This window comes from Argiope bruennichi, chromosome 3 (assembly GCF_947563725.1).
Source record: "Argiope bruennichi chromosome 3, qqArgBrue1.1, whole genome shotgun sequence".
Taxonomy (NCBI): domain Eukaryota; kingdom Metazoa; phylum Arthropoda; class Arachnida; order Araneae; family Araneidae; genus Argiope; species Argiope bruennichi.
Genome location: NC_079153.1, coordinates 133,917,778 through 133,940,168, shown reverse-complemented (window position 1 = coordinate 133,940,168; position 22,391 = coordinate 133,917,778).

Genomic DNA, 22,391 nt, shown 5'->3' with positions numbered 1-22,391 from the left:
AATTTCATCTTTTTATTTTCTCAAATACGAATTATACAAAGAAAAATTATTGCTACTAACAAAAAATTCAAATAAAAAAATTTTAAAAAGCTCCACGTTTCATACATTCGCAAGTCCGAAAAACACATTTTTTGGAATCACATTTATCTACGTGTAAACACAAAAAGTTGAAGCAATGTGGTTTTTGTGTCTAATTTGAAAGATTTTCTTTTTCAAATTTTGAAAGCAAATCATTCACAAGAAGTCAATCAATCTAGCTGTCCGAATACAAATTAATATGCCAACAACAACAAAAAAAAAAACGTAAAGAAAACTAGTTGGATAAGATTTGGTTTATAGATTCATCATCTCTCAAATCTCTCAAGTATAGGATTTGTATCGATTTTTTGAGCCAAATCTCTTAAAGGGTTAATTCAGAAATGTAACGATTTAGATAAATAAATTTTTATGCAGTTTTTTTGGAATCTTAAAAGTAGAATTTTTTATCAAATTTTGAATTGAATTCATCTGAAGGTTAATGATCCGTTGATCTATAATGTATATAAACCAGGTAACTAAAAAACGCGACGATTTTAATAAATGGAAATTTTGTATGTTGTTTCTAAAATGTATTGTTGGTATATTGTTGTTGTGTGTCAAAATTTGGTTTCCAATAAGTGTTCAAAAATGCATGTTTGGTAATCTTTAGTTTACTACGAAGCATAAAGTACTAACTTGCAGGACTCTGAAAATAAAAAATTGAATATGCACAATATAGCCTTATCCAAGGTTCACACTTTTATGCGGAGGAAAGGGGATAACACTTTCTTTGTAGCAGAGTGTGCTTTAGGATATTACTTTCGCTGATTTTAAATATAAATTATCTTCATCAACGAAATATGCCTTTGCAGCTACACGGTGAGAAAATATCTGAGCTGTGTCAACGCAAAATATTCAGTTTTCTGATAGCAAAAATATCAGAGTAAGAAAGTCACTCGAATACTTTTGAATTCTAAAATGCAATGCCTTCTATTAAAATGTATGTTTTAAGTTTTATATATTCATCATAAGAAGTAATAACAAAAACTACATGAAAAAGTGCGGCGTCGTGAGTACGTATACAAACAAAAATATGCACATTTTCATTTGTCAAAAGGAAAAAAAAAAATGAAAGTGAGAAAAAAAAATTGTAGAAAATTTATTTGCCTACAATATGGTGTGGCCTTGAGAAAACACAAGACCAATGACCTTTTCCATTTATTTATTATCTGCTCAGCTTTTTTTTTTTTTTTTTCTCCTTCTTCTTTCATTTTTAAGAGCAGATGTAAAAGGCGGACTTCGAACTATTAGTCAATTCGCACCAGATCTAGAAAAGAAATCGTCTGCTTCAGAGCATAATCAACAAGAGAGGGTGGGGACAGATGTTCATAAAATGCTGTCTAAAAATAAAGTATTCGGCTACGAAAATGGACAATGAAAATATTGAAACATCACAATTCTGCATTTCCTGAGTGCTATTTCATCAGTGTGCATTTATGTCCAAAAATATTGCTGAGGAATATAAAACTTTTTAATAGAATAAATTTCTTGAATTTAAAGTAGATGAAAGAGGAGTTGAAAGAGGTTAAATTTTTTAATTGATTTTAAACCAATGGGAGTAGTCTCTTCCTAAACTTTCTTGCATACTCTTTATTAAATGTGGAGAATTTTTGTTTTAGATTCTTTTTCGATTGAAACCTGTATTTGTTGGCAGGCATTCAACGGCTTTTTGGATTTGATTCAAAATGTGATAGATGTCTGCACTGTAGATTTTAATCTAAGTAACGAATTTTATCCATCTAGCTCTCTTTGTTTTGTAGCAAGCATCTTAATTTATAATCGAACAACCGAACAGACAAACGTCTTCTGGATAGAATTTGCTCAAACTTTGATAGAAATCTACAAAATTGATGTAAAGATTATATACCAAATTTCATCCTTTTAGCTCAAAGCGCTTTTAAGTATCTTTATCGCAAACAAACAGACAGACATTTTCCAAACATATGTCCTCGAGTTCGAATTTTTTAACGATTGCAAAACTTTCTCTGTACTTCGTATACGTAGTCATTTAATAACGTTGCCCGAATTGAGAAGGGGGGGGGTTAATTTTGAAGTTTAAGACGAAAATACGAGCACGAGGTGTTATCGTTTACTTTATTTATTCAAATGGTCGACTTCAAAATAATCAGCAAGTCGCATCATTTCAAGGATGGGATTAAGAGATACTTTCAAATCTTCGTCTCGCGGCAAACCATCAAATAAACCAAGAATCTAACATCAGATTAACAAATGTTGAATTATCTTTTGTGCCAAGAAAATAAATTTATAAAAACTGCTGAATCTAGGAATCGTACAATATTAGGATTGCAGTGTATATTTAAGCTCAATTATATAAAAAAATCATTATTAAATAAAATGAAAATGAATATTAATTAAAATGAATATACACTTATAATGCATTGAAATATTAATTGTTCATTTAACATTTTAATTAACATTATTTTGTTGATCCTGTAAAATAATAATTTTTAATGTTTTATTTGCTTTAAATTTATTACTTCGTTATGATTTATCATACCAATAAATTTTTTATGGTTAGTAAAGAAATCATTAATTAATAATTATGGTTAATTTTTCAAGAATTTTAGAACTTTAATAATTTTTCACATGATATTTTCAGATTAAATCCTTTTCACATGATATTTTCAGATTAAGTCTTTGCTGAAATAATTTCAATACCCATTATATGCTGACGCCATTAAAATATAGCCATTATAATATACATTGTCTAGGGTAGCCAAATGCAAAAATCTTATCTAAATAATCTATATTGCAATGTTTTTAGACCTTATTTTCCAGAAAGTAGTTCTATTAAGTAATATTAAGCCAAGACTTCCATTAAAATATCAAATGTTAAAAAATATTTTAGATCTGTAATACTACGAAAAAATTCACCAAAAATTGTTTAATAATCTGTAGCCCTAGAGAAAACTGGAGATAAAATGAAGCAAAAAGATAAGTATGGTGATTAAAATGATATCCACTTTTTTATTTTATAAAATGTGTGAGATTGATAACCTATTTATGGCTTACAAATATTTTATTACCATAAAAAAATATATGGTTTCTCTATATCTCATAACATTATTTCACTTCTCTTTAATTATTAAATGCGTTTATTTAAATTAACAAATTCCATGTTTTTAAAAGTTAAATTTGTAACAGATCTTTTCCTTTTAATTAATATACTAGAACTCTGAAATCTGGTACAGTTGTACATTCCTGATGGAAGTACAAAATAATTTAATATTTTCATAACTTAATTATTAATTATTCAATGAATTTTAGATATTTATTCTATGAGTAGCATCATTGAGTAATAATTTTATAAAACCTTATTTTAATATTCTATAAAACAGATAATAATTATGAAAATTCCTAGAATTATTTCAAAAAATGATAAAATGATGATTCATAATCAGCAAAGATTTCTTAAAAAAAATTTAAATTATAATTACTTGGCAAAAGTTTCAAATAATTTTGTGTTCATTAATTCAAGCTGTATTTTGGATGATTTGCTAGATGCTGTTTCCACTCATTCGACATTTCCTTCATGCTTTTAACTTCTTTATTATAATAATCCTTTACCTACATTTGAAAAATCCTTTAAAATTTTATTTTCTTAACTATTTCTTAGATATTTGAAAATATGTTCAAATTGTCTTTAAAATCTCACTAGTTGTCTTCGGTAACTAGTTGTTCACTCATCATATTAATATTTTTAATTTAATCACGTTAATCAACTTTGAGGAATTGCATTTTATTACAGCAAAGGGAAGTGTTAATTTAAAATTATTTGCTATGTCTACAAAGGGACGAAATTAATAAAATTGGCAAAATCACTGATTATTTAAGCCGGGGCTCTACCAAAGTTCTATATTGCAATGTTTCACGTAACTGGAGAATAATGAGGGGGAGTAGGCATTCGTTATTGAAAAATTTAGGAATCGTAAGCTTTCTTATGAAACAAAAATTTTCGAAATTGGTGGTTGCTCAATGAAAAATACATTAGAAAGTAAAATTTTTAAAATTTCTCTCGAAACTGGAAAACAGCTGGATGGCCAAGCAAACATTGATGACTTATCTAGGAGTCATGAGCTTCCATATGCAACAGATGATGGCGAAATTGTTTGAATGATTATGGCTGAGGAATTCCTCTATTTTTTTTATCCCTCAAAGAGCATCACAATGAAGCAATGAGTTATTGATTCCTCATGAAAATGGAGGGTGGATGTGGGCACACCACAACTGATGACAAGTAGAAATTATAAGCTTTTATATGAAACAAATATTGGTGAAATCGAACTAAACGTTATTGCTGAGGTATTGGGTCTTTGGTTTCCCTTATTATTTTAAATCTATGAATTCGTTTTGCAGTTAATAGTAATTCATAAACGTAAATATTAAAATGCGATTTATATTAATATTTTTAATTTAGACTAAATATAATAAGTATTTTTTTCTTATTGTTTAGACATCTACAATGAATTATTTAATCTTAATTTCATTCTTTTCTTTTTGAAAAAAGAAATCAATGGGTTTTTATTCTTTTAAGTAGCAAATTAAAAAATTTATTGCAGACAAATACAAAACGTCTAAATAAAAACTGAGAATAATTTAATACCTTACAACTTAAGTAATTTACTATTTTTAAGGCTTCATACGGACATATTTGTTTTGAATTTAGATTAAATGCTAAAAAAAAAGAACCATTTTCAAAATAAATATTTTTTTTCAAACTTCCTCATTACTCACCAGAAGACTTATTATATTCATTAATATCGAAATATATCAAAAAAAAAATTGATATTTTGGAAAAATGAATCTTGCTCTGAAGGCTTTCATTTATTTTAATATTTTTGAGGGATTTCAAATATAAATTTCCTAAATTAGCTGAAAAGATGAATATTTCATGTTTCATAGGAATTCTAAATGTATAATTTACTCTAGGAATTCTAAACATATAAAAATTTATTTAATGCTAATTCAACCAAATGCAAATGAAAGTAGAAATAGAAAAATGTAAACATGTACTTTTTTAGATTGCATAGCGAGAGAATGTTATGCTGCATCACGAGAAAAATTTCCAATCATTCAATATTTTCATTAATTTGTTTCGCTTACCAGAGTTAACCAAACTGTTTTAAGCGAAAGAATCTTGTTCAAAATTGAAAATATTTGTAAGGAAACTGAATTATAAGGAAATAAATTTTTCTCATTTTGATATAGATTCTCTTTAGAAATTTGAAAATTTAATTAAATAAACTAAAATTTTCCTTCAAAATATGATTTTAATTTTTATTTGGTTTACTCTAAAACATGAACTTATTCCTTTAATAAAAAGTATTTCATTAAATATAAGTGAATGCTGTAACTAACTTGCACTTAGCTATTGCTGATTTTCGTAATTAATTTTTCAAAAATAGTTTTAAATGTATTTATTCTTTGCTTTATCTTGTTAACAAATCCTGGTTCACTTTAAAATATTAAATTAATTTTTAATAATATTTTAATGAAATATTTTGTTAAAAGTATATTTTATTAAAAGTGTAAGGATATTTTTTCAAGATCTTTACTGGTTTCATTTGAATCATGATCGTATTTAGAACTAATTTTGGTAGAAAAATGTTTCTTAAACTCAATTTCTATTTATTTTGCTTCTCATTTTTACAATTCGGAACTCAACATTTAGTTACTTCAATTTCTTGAATATTTTCTGCTAAATTTTATGCTATCCATAATTGATTCTTTTATGAATTAGTACTATTGAAAAATGCTGAAACTACAATGGAAAGAATTGAATTTCCCTAAAGAGAATAATTTGACAAAATTTTAATCAAATAAAAAAGTGGAAAACATAGCACTAAGAAAAAATTAATATAAACTGCATATTAAGAATAAATTTACTGACAAACACAAAAAAATTCCAAGCCCATAATTAATTTTTGTTACGTGGATGCAAGAATAAGAATGAATTATTCTTTTAAGTAGGCATATAATATTATTTTTATAACCTTGATTTTCTTTATTTTACTTAATTCCTGCATTACTGTGTAGTTCATAAAAATCACAGTGACTATTTTTTGGACGAATCTCGTAAATTCAGAGGTATTCAGAGCCGGCTCAGATTTCATCCCATACTAATTGGACACGAATTCGGATATCTGTATTATCCTTACAGAATAACGAGAGTCTTTGTGCCACAGTACTTTTAATCCGCGCTAACCTTATCTTTACGGAGACAAAAAGGCAATGATTCTCCAATTCTGAAACTCGATCTACATTTCACCAAAATCCTTCATTAAAGTAACGCTCCGGTCTTTCATTGGAATGACAATGATCTTTCAATTCTGAAACTCGGTCTATACTTCACCCAGGACCTTCATTAAAATAGCGCTCCAGTCTTACACTGGAAAATGATTTCTTATTGAAAAAAGCAGGATTGAAACTATCATTTAAAACACCAGATTATACTCTTCTGTGAATCACATAGTTTATGTGGAAGAAGATAAAAATTAAAATTTGTACTGAATTTTTAAAAGGATATTAAATTAAAATCAAAAGAATTGCTTCAAGAATCCTGAAATTCTTTCGTAATTCAAATTCTACTATTAAGTCCAAATACTAAGACTAATAATACAAGATCATAATGACGTAATTTGAGATCGAAATGATACTAAATGAATGCAACTTATTAATTTTAATATTGTCTAGCACATTTTCTATGAAGTAAATAGTCAATATAAAGAGTTCTAACCTATATATCAATTTTCAATATCTATAAAGATTGAGTTTGGGTTGGTGTTTTCAGGCACAAAAGCCATCTTTGACAAACTTGCACCACACTCTTGGTATTAAAATATTTATTTAAATTTATAATAAAATTGAAAAAAATAGATACTTAATAAATCCAAATTTTAAAAATGTAAAAAATCACAGTCGTGAAAAAGTCACATAATAATGTGAGGTATGGCACAGTACTAAAGGCTTGCTAATTTTATGTATGATTATTAAAACTTATACTTTTTAAAAACTTAAAAAGTCAAGATGAGAAGTTTTGGAATACTATCGCCCAAATCAGAGTGAGACATTTGAAAAAATATGAGACGTTGCGATGAAAATCATAGAAATTCTACACGAATACGTAAAACAAACATTAGAGCAGTTACAAACTGAGCGAAATACAGCTGGTTCCCGAATCAGCGGATATCAATATTTATAGTCGTCACTTTAAGAAAAAATCTGCTTTTGTGATCGATAAATAAGAAAAAGAAAAAGAAAATTGTCCCATCTTTGACGGAATATAACTGTTGTGAGATGATCCTAATTAAGATACGATGCATAACTTGATAATATTATAAATTTTCAATTTTTTAAAAATCTGTATTACCTTTTTTATTGTTCACATTCTGTAGGACATTAAATAACATATATCTTTTATTAAAGATCCTTAAAAAATTTAAACGATAAAAAATTTCAAACTTTGCATGAACCGAGATCCAATTAAGGCCTAACAGATAATCAGCTGGAGTGGTGTTTTTAAACCGTTTACTAATGAAAGCACATTTGTATTTTCTAATAAACGTATATTCGTGCTTTTTTCCAACTGATTGAAACAGTATTTTGACTCAGAACTTCACTTGTAGTCGCAAAATTACATACCAAATTTGACATATTTAAGTCACTGCGTTTTTGAATTATCGCGTTTATATATTTCTAATAGTACAGACCGAGAGTCTGTCAATCCCTAGTTCGATTTGGCTCAAATTTTGAAATATATCTGCAATATAGATATTAAATCTGTGTATCAAATTTTATTTATCTAACTCTCTCCAGTTTGTAGTTATCATGTTAACTTATATTCCAACAGCGACAAATAGGCTATCTAAGAATAGATTTTGCTCAAAATACGATAAAATACCAGAAATTTGGTGCAATGGCCATATACCAAATTTAGCTTAAAGAATTTTCGATTTATTTTTATCCTAGACAGACTTTTCGATAGACAAACATTTTATAAATATGTATATTTCGAACTCAAGGAGGTTTAAAAAGTGGAGATTCGTCAAACTCACAAATTCAAATTTTTTGATGATCACAGTACTTTCTCTATATTTCGTAAACAAGAGAATAAAAAAGCCTTTGGTCATGATTCGAATAGCCGAAAAAAAGGTAGAAAGAGAAAAATATCATATATAAAGAATTCAACTTTAAAATCGACTCATTGATATAGAAAATTATATTTTGTTTCAATCCCGTTAACTACCTTGTTTCTGATGTTTCACCTTTTATTTCCATTTATTTATATTTAGGGTAAAAAAATCCTCCATTGTGCAAATTTTACTGAAATTAATTTGTTTTATATGCGACTACACTTAAGACTAAGATGTGAAGTACAATTTTAAGGAAATGATTTATTTAAAACACATTTTTAGAAGTTATCTTTAAGTATTGTATTTTCCTGTTATGGTTATCTGACAACTGATGAGGAAATTGAGTTACACTTGGGATCTCACAACGGTTTATGAAATTGAATATTATACATAAACAAGCACTAAAATGTCAATAACTAAGACGCAATTATAAATGTTCTAAATGCGGTGAATGTGATAAATTCTTTGTTGTAGTCGCATAATGAATATCATGTTGTGCAGTGAAATAAAATGCTGTTAACTATTACTTTAGTTTATTATTTGTTATCACTTCGTTAAGGTAAATAAATATAGTTGTGATCTGAAGCAAATAAATTCAGTTAATTTAATAATCATTTTAACAAGAATTTTATTATGCAAAGGTAAAATGAAATAATTTTTCCCTTTGTTTTAGCGTTTCTGTATATATCTCTATCCGCAATGAGCAAAACGTTCTAGAAAAAGTAAAACCTTCCATAAAGAAAGCATGAAAATAAAATTCAAGAACAATTTTGCCATCACGAAGAATCTGCTAATGCAGCGCTTATAGAAGAATCATTTATACAATGAAAACATTAATTAAAAATGAAAAAAAAGAATACAAAAGAATGGAAAAATTGTCAGTTAAAACAATAGGGAAACTTGCTCATTAGGTAACTGAATTTTAAGGTTTTGGCGTTTTTTCCCCTCATATACGAAGTATAGAGAAACTTTATAACCGTCAAAAAATACGAACTCAAGATTTTGACGAATCTCTTTGTTTTAGATCTACCCGAGTTGGAAAAACGTATATTTGAAAAATGTATCCTTGCCCTTCTGTCTGTCTGTCCGTGATAAAGATCAAAATGTTTCGAGATAGATGGAAAGAAATTGGAATATAGTCTTTATACCAAACTAGTAGATTTCAGTTAAATTTCGGGAAAAATCTATTCAGAGGAAGTCTGTCTATCCGACTATTCAAATATGAGTGAACACGAAAATTATAAAGCGAACAGGATGACATTCAGTATATAGAATTAACATCTACAGTGAGACACCTAATCTATTTTGAGCCATATCCGACAAAGGGTTGCATATTTTTCAGCCTGTACTCTCAAAAGCATGTAAGCGCGATAACCGGAAAACGAAATGACATAAATATATCAAACTTGTTATGTGATTTTGTGACTACATTTATAGTTCTTAAATTTCAATTTCAATTGCTTGGGACAAACGTGTCTAAAACAAAGTATATCTTAATTGATATATAAATTTAGCATCTATATTATGGACCTCTATGAAAAGCCAAATCCAACAGGGATTTTATGACCACAATTGCAATTTTGTGTTAAATTCTGGTTTCAATCAGTTTGAAAAAATGCTTCTAAAGCACAAATTTGATTTTCGGTTATTATTAACTCCAAGCCAAGGATTAAATACCTAAAAATTCTCCAACTATTCGACGGTAGATTCTGAAAAAAACGCTGAATTCATGCCAAGGATTAATTTTTCGTGACTATTGTAGGCCAAAGCCATGAAAAGCATCATCTATCTTATACAAGGTATCTTTGAGGGGGGGGGGGATGATACCTTTGTTAAAAAGTATACAAGAACGTTTGGCTGGTTTAACTAATCTATTGATGAATTAGCGATTTATCTATTTTTTTATATTTTTCCTTTTTAATGCAATAAATAGATTTACAGGGGACTTATTAGCTGACACTGAATAATTAATAAATAGTAATTATATTATACATGAAAAGTATGTGTAGTTATGACAATGTGTGAAAATGTATGTGTGTATGTAGACGTGCGTAATTTTTCAGTATCCTTTCTCTCTCTTTAATGCAAATTGTAAGAAAATTTTGAATTTACCAAACTTATTTTAATTCTTTCGAAAAACTTCATATTTCAGAAGGGGAAAAAACTCCTTATTTTACATTCGTAATGAGCAAAACTTATAAGAAAAAGCATAACCTCTCAAAAATAAAGTATCTGTATAAAATTAAAGAACAATATGCTATCACGAAGATGGCTAATGCAGTCAATAAAGAAGAATCATTTATACAATGAGCACATTGTTTAAAATTGGAAAAATAGAATTACTGCTTCAAATAATTTAAAAACGTCATCATCAGGAAAATTAATTTTAAATTTGGGGAGGAGGATTTTTTTAAATGCGTTTCTTGTTAATATTTAACAGCTTATTCAATCAATATTTTGGGCGAACAGACTGGTCCCCAAAGGTGGCTAGTATTTAGAAACGCTGAAATGAGATATTTCATCCCACTCGCAGTATTCACTAGATATTGCTTGATATATTTCTCCTTGTTCCCATCCATGGAACATGGTCTGGTGTCGCAGTGTTTCCAATCTTATGAAGATACGAAAAATTAGATCGGAGGGGGATAATGTGGAAAAGTAGAAGCTAGTGAGACAATATTTTGAAAAATAATAATGCACATAATTTTTTACAATAAAGCCGTGAATTTTCAAAAAAAAAATAATAATCCTTTAAAATTAATTCACAGAACTGGCATTTTTCAAATCTCACAATTCGATTAATTTTTTTTATTCAACACTTTTAAATAAGAAAAAAATATCTTAGAAAAGGTATTATTTATTTGAGAGCGAAGGTATCCATCCTTCGAAAAACCTCACTATGAAATGGTGTCTAGGGTTAAATATAGCTTCTATTATGCATATATATAACTTTCGGTACATATTACAGCGTGGACATCTCATCGTGCTGCCACGGTCCACAGCCATTCAATCCGAACAGTCCAGCACCCGCTCGCTCTCGCCTCATTCCATCTACCAGCGTTAGGATTCTCCGTGGCGTCGCCTGCGCCATCTCGTGGAGACTGTGACCTGCTTCCACATTTACTAGAGTATTATCTTAGAAAAAGTATTATTTACTTTATTTTAGAAGTGCTTTTATGTAAAATAAATTATTAAAGGAAACTATGCCAGTTATAATGTTTAATCTAATACAGTAATGTGTAGAATAATTAGTTACCTAGATTGATGAAAAATAATGAATTTAGATTGTTTTATAAGCAAGATATAACCGTTTCACAGTTTGAATTTTAAGATTTTTCAAGGGGAGGTAAGCGGAGAAATGTCCCCTCAGAAATAGCAACTTTTCGGTTTTCAGTACTTAAAAGTGAAAGGATTATTTTGCCAAAATTTTTTAATCCATAAATTTGTTCTTATGTTTGTCATTTTTCGGCAATGGAGTATTTTAGTTCAAGAAAATAAACAGTCCGTTCCAGGCAATGACTTGCAGTCCGTTCTAAGCAAATTTTAAACGAAATTCATCTAACTGTACCTTTGTAAGTTGCAAGACTCTCATAATTTTATAACTAGATAGGAAAAAATAGTTTTATTAAATTGTACTTGGGATTAATCTTACATCTAATTATTGACATTAATTAATGTTCTTCGTTCATTCCGCAACTACATTCTAACGATTCATTTAGGCTGTAACTCTGACATGCCGGGAAACAATGACGAGTAACCACAAACAGCTTCTCCGACCAGCCCGAAGGTACACGGAAAAATTTGAATGTTTGGACCTCTGCCATAGCATTGTCGGGAGCTAAGATTTAGTCCTAAGGTCAATCACCAGCTACGATACAACCCCTCCCTCAGGAGGCACGTCCCGTCATCGGTAAGTGTAACTGGATTCGCATCATTTTTGTATCCAGCTAGGAAGCGAGAACCAACACCACTCCAGTAGCTTCTCATCCTCATGTCTAAGGTATCCCCTCTCCCGGTGAGAGAACAACTATAAATAATTAAAACTCGAATGAATGAATCTCTTTGTCATCATTTTAAAAAAGAGACCTTGGAATATTGATCAACTCCCATGTTTATAAATTTCGTATAAGATTTTACTAGTTTTTTTAATCAATCTTTAAATTCATTCATGATATAGGAATTTTTAAATGAAATCTTATTATTTCTCTCTCTGTTATATTTTTGGCTATTCATACTCCATTACTCTAACTTGAGCCTTTATCCAATGTACTTTTATATCTTGCTTAGTTTTTATCAGTTGCCTGTACTGAATAATCTTTACTGTTGAGTCAGTCGCCATGATTACTGAGCAAAGAGCCAGCACAAAGATGAGATTCCTCAGACTGTTCGTGAAAAATTTCATCCAGTCATAAGAACATAGATTTAAAAAAAAATCAAAAATAGGCATCAAATATGGAAGTTTAATCGACAGTGAATACAGGCTTAACAATTATCAGAAGAGGAATTATTATAAATTACCTTTAGAAATGAATGGCTATATCTTCCAAAACTATTAATCTCACAAAACTGGTTTTTGCATTATCATAAACTCAGGAATATTACTTTTTTATTGATTCGCTTTCCCTTCTTTATACATTTTTCTTTGTTTTGAGTGATTTTTTTCAAATTTAATTTAAACCGCAATCTGAACTAATGTTTTTAATGTTACCACAAAATCCATCCGTCCATGCACATCCATCAAAACATTCAGTTGTGTGTGTTTTTTTCAGTGTTGAAATTTTCTTTGGACATTAAATTCAAAACAGAATTTTATTTCGTTTTATTTATACTTTTTATTGATACCTATTGTAATTATTAATATATTGATTCGATTTAATTCATGTTTTTCAATCGTATTAAATAACATGCCACTATTTAAAAAAAATTCTTTTATATAAATTGTTTAAAAGCCTAACAAGTCAATAATGTGGGTGAACAAGTTGATCGACAAAGGCGGCTAGTATTATAAGAAAACTATATGTTTCAAAGATATAAAGTATTTATCCACAGCTATGAGGAATGTTATACGACTGAAAAAGATCTAAAAATAACTGAAGTTAAAAGCAATAAAAACTAAACATTGGCATTATCATCGTTTACCAGTCCTTCCCATGTGCAAATAAACATGAGTATCCTGTAGGATAGAAAATTCTCGGAGGGCCAAATAAAATATTCCTTCAGCAGTGAAGAGTTCAGGTAATCAATTAATCAGTCAACTAGAAACCTAAAGAACTTTCTTTGAGCTACATCAAGAAGGCTCTTATCGTATCAAAGAGTTTTCACTGTAAGCTGACATTAAGCGTATAATGTCGGTAGGGATTAACGATTTTCTCCAAGTACAAGAAAAGAGAGACGCTGCACTAAATTTATAAAGTCAACTTTTATGTAAGAAAGCTTTTGTTCGTTTCTGAAAATAGATTCTATTTCAACCAAGAAAGGGAGGCATTAGACTAACAGCTCATTATTCATTAAATTTTTTAGCCACTATAAATGAGTTCTTTATTTCAGAGTATATTTATATTTTACATTTATACAAATAGTTAAAATTGGATTGAATATTTTTTTTTCTGTTGAATGAATTAACAGTACAAAAATGTTATTTTTTTAATGGGCATCTGATCATTATATAAAAGAGCAATTCTTTTTCACTTCTCTACGTCTGTATGATGTCTAAAACTTATTATGAAATTATTGATAATTCTCACTTTTAAAATGATGAAGAACATTATAGCTAATTCAGTTGAGTTAAAGAAGTGCACAGTTTTGAAGTCCACTAAGTATATTTTGGGAATGTGCACATTATTTTGAAAATAGAACAGAGGACAAGTACGGCATTTGAACAAGCCCCGGTCTCCAAATTGCACTGACTTGCACGAAATCGTTTGGCCCACAACATCAAATATTTCATTCTTCAATGATGAATAATTTTTTATGGGATCGTATTTTGGACTTATAGCATTCCGAACCCGAAGCAAGACCTTATCATAAGATATCAAGTCGTTGTAAATCAGAGCATAACAGCACAATTAGAGACCAATTTTTTTTTGATTAAAAATCATAAAAAAATAATTTATTACTATATAAATAAATTTATATTTTAAAAGAATAAATTTAAATATCTTTAAGTAGCAAAGGAATTAAATCGACATTTTAGATATAAAGTGTTCAAGATACAAAATGTAATAGTCGGAGAGGATTTAAGGTTAGATATTCGATGTTACTAATCATCCGCCTACTGTCTTAACATAGCACAAGTTATTTCTGATGGAGTATCCTGCATTTCCTTCTTTATCATTACGGTTCGTCTGAGCTAGTAAACTAAATTCATCAGCTAATCAGAGTTATACATTATGCACCGAGCTGTTCTCAAGACGCTTTAAAACCAAATTTATCAATCTAAATTTGTACACATCTATTCTTAATTAGGAACGTATTGTTGGAAAGTGGAAAATCTTTTTTTTCCATGGATGTAAAAAAAAATATCCTTTCGACATTTTCTCCTAAAATTTCAAGAGGATCGGAGCCATGAAAAAGAGAAAAAAAAATGGAAAAGTAATTTATTCATTTATAAGATAAGGTTAAACAGCAGTCAATGTTAGGCAATGAAAATCCTTTACTTTTATATTTCTATCTGGCAGGATTATATCCGAATATGTGAGTGTGCGTGTGTACGTGTGTGTGCGCGCGTGCGTGCGTGTGTATGTAATGATACTCTAATTTAAATCGTGATTAATTTCCTATTTTTTTATCTTAAATTAGCCTATGTTAATTTATTCTAAAATTTTCTCTTATTTCCTAATCCAAATTTCATTTTTTATATAATTATTTTTAACACGCACTTTAAGTATTGTTTACGCTTTGGTCCTCACGCAGTAAGTCAAGTGATAAAAATTCCTAACATCCACGGCATTTCCTTTAAAGATTCCATTGAATCTTCACCTATCAAAGAAATTTCTATCAGAATATCTGAGTAAAATCACTATGGAATATCTCATAGCTTTATGATAACAACAATAAAATTAACTAGAATTAAAACATTTGGGGGAGGATTATAAAAAAGACTAGAAGTTTAAAGACTTAATGCAGTTTGTAAAAACAGATTTGTACAATGTTCGTAATCAGTTTTGAGATATGTTTAAGTTTTAAAAGAAAAATACAACTAGGATTGAGAACAGCTGAAGAAGGAGCTGAGGAAGCTGATAAGTGTGAAGAATATAAAACTGCTTTGCAAACATACGAAATGAGAAAGTTTTCAGGAGTATGAGAATCTTCTCCCTCTTACTTCACAAGTAATCCACACATTTTCTTCTCAACGTTGTTTATTTTAGAACCATTCGATCCAGAAAACTTCTAGTTGATTTTACGTTTTCTTTTCTCATCTTTTCCCTTCTTTTCAAAACATCATACCTTCCAGAAAACCATTTTTCTCTTCTTTCAAAAAATAAAAATTGATATGGCCTCATAAATGCTTCATGAATAATTTATGATTTGGTAAAATAAACATTTTCATCTGAAAAATTGCTAAGAATTAAGTTGGTCTCGTCGGACCTAAAAAAATGTATATATATTACTTTAAAAAAATTGTAATATTAGGAAGGAATTTTTTGTTTTTCGTTTGTAGAAATAATCAAACCGTAATTGCTGCATCTTTATTAGAATGAGAATCATGTTTAATATTTAAATATTAATATAAGCTCGAAATAAATTATTTTCGTACTGTGTACAATAAACAGCGGTTTTGTGTTTCATTTAGGCATATTCATATCCTGCACTTTGAATTAATGTCGGTTCTGCGTATTTCAAAAATGATTCATTGTGGTAACTTGATTCAAAATGTTTTAATTTCACAGAAATCCATTTAAGCAGAATCGACTATTTATGACTCGAAAAGTAATTTTGATTTACTGTAAGTCAACTTGGACGTGCAATCCAAACTGAGATAAGGTATTTTACGACTTTGTAGTAGTGTATGCCATATAATCTTTGAATTAAAAACACTATTTCTGAACTTTGTGTTGTTAATGGCTTTATAGCTTAGATCATAATCGTTTTATTTTTTAAAAAACCGTGTTTATGACTGTAGCTGCCACCGTCTGAAAATTGAAAAGGTGACATAGCTCAAGATTTTAGGTTTCGCCTTCTTTATTGTACTGAAAAATGTTTTTCAAATCGATGGTAGAATAAAATAGATTTCAAATATGAAAGATAGAAATTCTTAGTTAAGTTTCGTATAATGAAATTACTCTATAAGTTGTAGATTACGATCGGCGAGTTTCTGTTCATCCAATTAAAACATGGATTTTGAAGCAGCTTGTGTTCCATCGTCCTATCCGTTTTATGACATTCAAAGCTTTCAATTGCTTTTCCTGCAATTTAGCGTTTATACTATTTGAGCTTGCTTTTTCTAGTTCTTTGTAAAAAGAATTGTTTTTCATAAGTACAACCTGCACTAAAAGTCTGTGAGACACTCTGTATATTATCTTAAAAATTACAGGCTGAAAGATTTAAAATTCTAAGAGTCAGGTACCTTTAAATGAAATTAGCCATTTTGTGCTTGAAATAAGTAATTACTGAGTCGTCAAACGGTATAATCTTTTAATTCGCTTTGTCACATCATAGGATTTTTTTTATGATATTTTATTTAAAAAATTATTATTGATTAAAAAATTATTTAGTTCTGATAGATTTACTTTCGTAATAAATTCACTTAAAATAAGCTAGTTTACCTCGACCAGTCGGAATACAGCGAAAAATCATATCTTAAACGCACATCAATATACCAGTTTTTGTATAATACTGGTTAAGAGAACAATCAAAGGAAGGAACGCACACCTATCTTCCTCCAATTCATATTTTATAGTCATGTCATGCCTTAATCTAGTACACCACATGTAGTCAGGAAATATTTGGATAACTTTATTTCTATGCATGTCAAGCCATGTTTCTGAGCATTACTAAAATATAAACAATATTGCATTTGTTATAGATTATTTTTGTATTTTTTTTTTAAATCTAAGCTAAATCTATATATTTTTAAATGCAATTATAAATTAAATTTTAATTCTATGTGCATACGGTTTTAAGTAATTTAATTAAAACTATGATTATAAATAAAAATAAGCTTCACTTTCACGAAATAAGTCATTAGTTACTGTAACAATCCTTATTTTTATTTTATTGTTATTGCGATGTTTTTCATTACTATTATATATTGTTTCGTTTTCTTTCATAAAACAAACAAATAGAAATATTCCGACAAATAAAAAATATATTTATAAATAAAACTTATAAACATAAAATGTTTCAGGAAACTGAAATACAAATTAAAATATATAATACATGAGAGAAATCGAAACAGCATGCGGGTACAGTAACTGGTAACAGTACAAAACTGGTAGAGATACATTTTTGCCAAAAGTTCGGGAAGCATTCAAATTACAAACTGTAGCTATTAAAGTAGTTCTTAGAATAAAATATTTCCCTCTTTACCTTAAGGCTTCGAAATATTTTGATAAAAGGAACTTTACTCCCGTACTTCCAAACAAATAAAATATATATAATTTCTCCTTTCCTGTAAGGCTCTATATCTAGAACCTCAGGTGCTTCTGAAACTGTAAGCTGCGCTCAAGAAAATGAAGAGTAAAAAAAGGACACATATATAATGCTCTTCGCATTATAAATTTTTAGAACTGAGACTAGGAAAAGGGAAGATATGAAAGTGTAAGAAAGTTTTCAATACTTTTATTCTTTAAGCATAATATTTAAGAAACAACTGTTGTTCCAAAACTAGCAATAATTATTGAGGACAAGAAAGTGTATTCTTACAGAAATTCTATAATTGATGTTACTTATTTTTATTAAATATATTCTTGAAATTTTTTAACCATTTAATTTAAGACATTTACATTAAAATAAAAAATAATATACAATTAGTATGTTGTTACTATCCTCAAGAAGCTCGAGAAATATTCATACATACATATTTTTTTCATATATATATATATATTCCCTCCAGATAAACGGTTTTTTTTATCCTAAGGGAATTTAGATGGCATATTTTGTTCGACCGAATATATGATACCTGCAACCTGTTTAAATTAAACTGCATAATCTCTACATAAAGATTATACTGTACAGTCTCTACTTATAATAAATCATATATTATAAGAATATTCGAATAATATAATAGGACGTATATAATATAATATAGGGATAATATAATATAATATAATCATATATTATAAGAACATATATATATAATAGGAAGAATGAAAAAAACTATATTTTATGTAGTTTGAATCACTGAATATATCGCTTAATGAAAAATTCAATACTTATATTTTATTTCAGGCTCTATTTAAAATGAGTCTGCTATTATGAGCTATATTTTTAAAAAAAATTCTTTCTTAAAGTGATAACTGAATTTTATGTGGAACTGAGTTATATAGAATGGCAAATAATTTTTATTTCAAGAGACAGCATATTCCTTATAGAATAACAATTCGAAATTCTCAGTTTAAAATAAAAATATAAAATTTTAAGGAGATGCGCATTTATAGTCTGAAAATTCGTAATATGACGTAGCTTAGGATTATTTAGTGTCCTTGATTGCTTCACGTTCTACGTGTAACGATTTTTATATTACCTAATTCATAAGGAATAGTATTGCCTAAACTTATTATATTAAAAACATCCAATGCTTTAGAATATGTTTAAGTTTTGGTGAAATATGGGTTTGGTTTGGTTTGGTTGTTTGGATTTTTTTGGCGCAAGAGCCATTTTTGGCCAAGCTGCGCCAAGCACATGGTATGAAATGCTACTAGATTAAAAAGAACCAAACATCATAAAGTCTAATATAAAGTAAAATACGCAAATTCGGATGATATAAAACACATTCAAAGAGTAAAAATTCCAAATGAAAGTTTGAGAATAGATTTTCACATAAAAAGTGTTGAAACAAATTTAATAAATAAAAGACGATAAATCAATAAAAAGTGTTAAATGCGAATATAAAATCCAATGGTTCTTAAAAATTTAAAAAGGTTTGGGTGATGTTTTTCACCCACCAATTCCTGTAGGGTTAATGATAATGACTTAAAGTAGTGTAATCGATACGAGTTAAAACATGGGCATTCAATTAAAATGTGCTTGATGGTAAAATCAGCTTGACATGTTTGGCACACTGGCACCCTTTCACCAAAAATGAGATGCTTGTGCGTGAAGCGAGTATATCCTATACGGAGGCGGTTCAATTTGACATCTTCCTCTCGTATAGGTAGAACGGGCCATAATCCAATGTTGGATTTCACGTCATGCAATTTGTTATGGGACTGCAAATCCCATTGGTTTTGCCAAATTATAAAAATACGACTATTGAAGGACTTCTTCACATCAGTGTACGGAAGTCCTTGGTTCAAGGTAATCGATGCCGATTTTGCAGCAGTGTCCGCCTTTTCATTGCCAGCGATGCCCACATGACTCGGAATCCAACAAAAATTAATTTGGAAGCCCTCATTCTGCAAGAGACGTAAAGTGTATAGAATACGGATAGCAATGGGATGTATTCGATTGTGGTAGTGAGAAAGCGTTTCTAGTGCACTCATGCTATCGGTATAAATCATAAATTTTCTTTGAGAAGAATGCAAAATTTTCTTTAAAGCATAGAGTATTGCTAATAGCTCAGCAGTAAATACCGAGGAAAAGTTATGCAGACGGTAATTAAATGTATCGGATGAAAGTATTATGCCACAACCAACATGTCCATCGGATTTTGAACCATCTGTATAAATTGGAACGAAAGAAGAATACCGATAGCGATGATATAGAAAGAGTTGCTGAAAAATAATAGGAGCAGTTAATGACTTGTCAAATCCTGTAAAGGGATTCAAATAAGTAATTTGTGGTATATCCCAAGGAGGGAAGCAATAATCAATAGATGATTTGATACCAACATTATCAAAGTCGAAGTCTTGTAAGAACTTTTTTACTCTCTCACAGAAAGGCATAATGTGAAAGGGCCGAGCATCATAAAGTCTGCCGAGGCTAAGCGGTAGTGTTATTTGACTTATAGGATGTCTTGGAACAGATTTTGATCGGAAATAATACAAGGCAGATATTTTTTGGCGCCTTAAGCAGAGAGGTAGTTGGTTACAAATAACATGCAAACTCTCTACAGGAGACGTGCGAAATGCACCAGAACAGATCCGTAAAGCTGAATGGTGCACGGCGTCCAACCGCCGCAAAACAGAAGATCGGGCCGACCCATACACCATACACCCATAGTCGATACGGGAAAGGATGACTGCTTCATAAATTCGCAGTAGGGAAGCACGATCGGCACCCCAAGATGTTCTGGAAAGCACCTTTAAGATATTTAATATTTTCTCACACCGCGTCCGAAGGTATAGGATGTGTGGTAAGAAGGTCAATTTCCGATCAAAGATAACTCCCAAAAATCGGGTCTCATTCACAACTGGAATAGTTGTACGTCCAATGTATATAGCGGGATCCAAATGTACATTTCTCTTTCTGCAGAAATGGATGCACTGACTCTTCTCAGGAGAGATTCTGTGGCCGTTGTTATTGCACCAAGCCACCACACTGTTTACTGCATTTTGTAGTTGTCGTTCAATTAGATTCATATTACTACCTTGGCAGGAGATCTGCAAATCGTCTACATAAAGTGTTCCATTAACAGATGGCGATAAAATCGATAAAACTTGGCTCAGATGAACTATAAAAAGTGTCACACTGAGGACGCTTCCTTGAGGAACTCCCTCAGATTGGATAAAAGAATCAGAGTAAAAATTAGCAACCCTAACTCGAAACGTTCTATGGGATAAAAAGTTTTCCAAAAATACGGGCAAATTTCCTCTAAACCCAAAGTTAAAAAGGGTGGAAAGTATACCATAGCGCCATGCACGGTCATACGCTTTTTCGATATCGAAGAATATTGAGACAAGGTGATTCCTCCTGACAAATGCGTTGCGTATTTCGGTTTCCAGCAAAACGAGGTTGTCAAAAGTAGACAGACCTCTACGGAAACCACTCTGCAACGGGGAGATGCATCCTTGTTTTTCCAATTCGAACATTAAACGAGCATTGACCATGCACTCGAAGGTCTTGCAAAGGCAATTTGTCAACGCAATCGGCCTGTAATTCAGAGGGTTCGATGTCTCTTTACCAAATTTTAAGATTGGAATCACAATAGCTTCTCGCCATTGTGAAGGGTACTTCTGTTCAGTCCAAATTCTGTTGAAAAGCATTAACAGATTGGACAGGGAAGTAGTATTCAAGTGGCGAAGCATGTTATACGTGATTCCATCTGGTCCAGGGCTCGTATCATGGACATGAGACAAGGCCAATTCCAGTTCATACATTCTGAATTCAGAGTTATAAGGAAAGGCACTTTGAGTATTAAAACGCAGCCGCAACCGTTCTGAGCGATTCTTAATTGCCAGAAAATCAGGAGTATAAGAATCTGCTGCAGAAACACGTGCGAACGCTTGGCCAAGAATATTAGCTACATCAATGGGGTCGGAATGCATCACATTTCCTGTTTTTAATACAGGAATCGAAGCTTCACGATAGATCCCATTAGCAGCCTTTACCTTTTTCCACAGAAGTTTACTGGACGTCCTGCATGTAATGGATGATACAAAATTAACCCATGAGTCTCTTTGGCTACGACGCCGAGTGCGACGAGCTAGCGCTTTGGCTCTTTTAAAAGCGACAAAGTTCTCAGTTGTTGGGTACCTTCGAAAGATGTTCCAGAGTCTTTTTTGATTCTTGTAACTATCCTGACAGGCTTTGTTCCACCATGGTTTTCGAAATTTTCTTAGACGTGGTGAACTCTTAGGAATAGTGGAAGTTGCGGCACATATTATACTATCAACGACATTTTGAACTGCTTCCGAGATGTCTGATGTATTGACCATCGTCTCCGTTATAGCTGCCATTTGAGAGAAAGCAGTCCAGTCTGCCCGCTGGAATAAGAAACGCGGAGGACAAAGAGTCGCACCACCGCTATCAGCATGGCAGACGACAATAGGAAAATGGTCACTATTGTACAAATTAGTACTTACTTCAAAGGCCAAAAACGGCAGGAGTTCTGGAGAACAT